General features: G+C 42.6%; 1 pseudogene; it reads left to right on the top strand.

Moving 5' to 3' along the window:
* The first annotated feature begins 2266 nt into the window (after nt 1-2266).
* On the top strand, nt 2267-2919 carry LOC132022338 (serine/threonine-protein kinase 35-like; annotated as a pseudogene).
* The last annotated feature ends 300 nt before the right edge of the window (nt 2920-3219 follow it).

Here is a 3219-nt window from a genome sequence, read left to right as displayed (position 1 = left end):
TTCATTTTCTCTTACATCTCTCACCCTAAGTTGTACTTAGTTTGCAGCCATATGACTAATTCTGGTCTTACATCTCTCACCCTAAACTGTATTTAGTTTGCAGACATATGACTAATTCTGATCAATGGCCTGAGAACAATAATGATACGCATTCCTTATAGTCAAAGGCAATAAAGAACTGGTATTACTTCTTCAACTCTTTTTTTTCCTTTGTCAGGGGGATACAGAAACCAAATGTTCCAAGTGGTATGAGCTATAGGAATCATGGCTTGACCTACCATGGACCCTGAATGATTGAGAAAGAATGCTTTACTATTTAATCTGTTGAGATTTTTACAATTAATTTTAACCTCATCATAGATGGGTCTATCCTCATTATTTAAATGGTCTTTTTAAATAGCATGTTTTGATCCCTTAGAAACTACCATATTTTCTAGAGCAGTAGTCCTCACAGTGTGATCTGCAGACCTGTGCTGAATCACAAGCTGAGTGTCACCAGCTAGCAATTACATAAATACAGAATTTGAGAGTAAGATTACAGAAACTTTTTATAGAAACTGAATATTTCCATGACTTCTAGGAGTGTGATTATATTTCTGGTGATTCGTTTTTATTGTATTTTAAATGTTTATTATATTTTATTCAATTGTATTGTTCCATGACTGATTTCCGGACTAACAAGGAAACTGGCTTCTACAACACATCATGCACCTGAAAGTGATCAATGAATGAATTAAAATTCCTGTGTTCCTTATATAGAGAGACATGGTTTGGCTTGACTTTAAAATGAAATTTACTGTTTTGGATTGATGTGATATATACTCAACTAATGTAAATAATATATTGGAGAGTACACAAAAGTTACCAAAATTTCATTATTATCAGTATTTTGGTTAATAATGTGTTTTCAAGCACATACTTAATTGCATTATAAAATACACATTTATGCACTATTCCTTTTCAGTCAAATATATAACATAGATCAATTTACATGTCAATAACTTCAATTTTACTTATCATTATTGATGTATACCTAGTTTTTTATTGTATACACATACCATAGGTTTTTTTAATCCAGTCCCATGTCAATATAAATTTTGGTAATTTCCAACCATTTGTCGTCTGTGACAAATGGTAAAACCATAAACATACTTACAAATATATGTGTTCGTATGATGTTCCTTAGAGTAAATCACACAGGATTCCTGAAAATGGGTATGCCTATCCACAGACAGTACTGATTCATGATATTTTGAAGAAGGTCCATTTCTTGCCCGCTTCTTCAAACCTGGAATTTTAAAATATATATATTCCTCACATTTTACATAATAGGGATCCATTATCTTTTCCTACTTGTAGCAGTCATGTAGTTCTTAGGGCCTGTACACATGTGATATGGAAGGGATTGCAATTACTATAATTTACTTTTATATTATTGGGAACAAGCCAAGGACAAACCCAGCTGGCCAGTAAGGCCTGCGAAACCATTCTCTTGGATGGTTTTAAGTATATGAATTGGATAGTGGCTGTTTTGTATCGCTCCCTTGGCCAGCAGGTGTAATGGGATGAGACTAAATGTTCCTCGGTGAGCCCATACTTTTATGATCCATCTGTTCAAGTAGGAAGGAATGAGGCAGGTGGGATTCTTCTTGCTACAACAGGGCCTAGATAGAAGCAAATGGAAACAATAATTTTAATAATCTTTGCAGAGCTATCACTCATAGTTTATCATTCCTACTAAAATTCTATTCCCACTGTCATGGAAGCTATGACTAAGGAAGGGTGAATTTTAAAACAAAATTATTTATCTTTAACATATTAACGTTTTTTTTCGTGAACCTTGTCACCAGTGGCAGCTGAGGCGGGGACGAGGCCTACCTGGCGCTGTGGCGGCCAGACGCGGGGGACCGACCAGTCCGCACAGCGGCGCTACAGCCCGCGGCAGGAGACGCAGCTGGGCCGCCACGGCCTGCGTCACTAGGCAGTGGCCGGACTTAGCAGAGTCCTCTTGAGGGGGGACACGGAGGTGCGCCAGGACGCCGAAGAGAACGTGGAGCCTGACCGGCCTCAGGGGCGCCACCAGAACGCAGCACGGCTGGAGGAGTGAGGCGCGCAGTTGGACGATCGCGTCCTGTCGCGCAACTGCAGGCTGTGCGCATGGGCAGTGCCCACCAGAGCGCCGCTCTCTCTGCAGTTGGCGGCGGCTTTGGTCCCAGGAGGGAGGGCTGTGGTTTGTGCTGAGGAGCCCTGGTACCCTTGGCCTGTCATGGAACTCTGTGAAGGTGGAACTTCCAGCACCAACAAAAGCTTCATGATACAGGTCGCGAGCATCACTGCCTTCGGGCACTAAATCCATATAGTCCCCAGTGACGTAACGTAGTGACCCAGTGACGTAAAGCCTCATCACGGAGCGGTCGGGCACCCCCACCCAAAAGGTAGCGGACTTTGGACTAAGCAAAGGCTGTACTGGTCTGCCTCCCCTGAAGCAAAGAGGGCACTCAAGACCACAAAAATGTGAATGTGAATAAATACCACCTGTCCTCAGCGTGTGGCTCAGACTTCCACGTGGCTGCTGACGTCTGGGATGGATCGGACCCTATAGACAGCCATGGCTGATATCTTTATCACCCAGGCATTAGCACCTGGACAAAGATGGAGTCGCTGCCATTGACTCTGAGACCAAGAAGGAGTGCTTGAGGATCTGTGTCAAACAAGGGCGCTAGGTGGTCCTTGTTGGTGAGGCGCAGCTTGAAAACCCAAAGATGGACTGCTTGCTCCTCTGTCTCTCAGAAATTCAGGACTTCCATGTCTGAGGGGATCAAGCAGTTCTTGAGAGATATGTTAGCTGCTAACCCACAGGACAGGCCAGATATCTTTGAGGTTGAAGCTAGAGTGGACCAGGTCTTGTGTGCCGCTTGAAATTCCGGGCAAAGCATCTGGAATGTTTTTTTTTGTTTTTTGTTTTTAAAAAACTAGGTGAGTGTACTTTTTTTTCTTCATGCATCTTTACTGGACTGGTTGCCTCATCCTGGGCCCTGGGATGGGCCCCGTGGAGCTGGGGAGAAAAACAGGACTGAAGAAAACTAAGTGCTTGTTATCAAAGTCCCCCCACCCCAGTGTCCTTGAGGTATGTGGGATTATTTAACTAGGAATTGGAAGTACTGGAGGAGTCTTTGGAGCTTTTTAGAAACGCTTTTTCTCATCAAATTAATAAATGAT

Source organism: Mustela nigripes, chromosome 7 (assembly GCF_022355385.1).
Source record: "Mustela nigripes isolate SB6536 chromosome 7, MUSNIG.SB6536, whole genome shotgun sequence".
NCBI lineage: Eukaryota > Metazoa > Chordata > Mammalia > Carnivora > Mustelidae > Mustela > Mustela nigripes.
The sequence above is the reverse complement of the archived record's forward strand: the minus strand, read 5'-3'. Positions and strand labels throughout refer to the sequence as shown.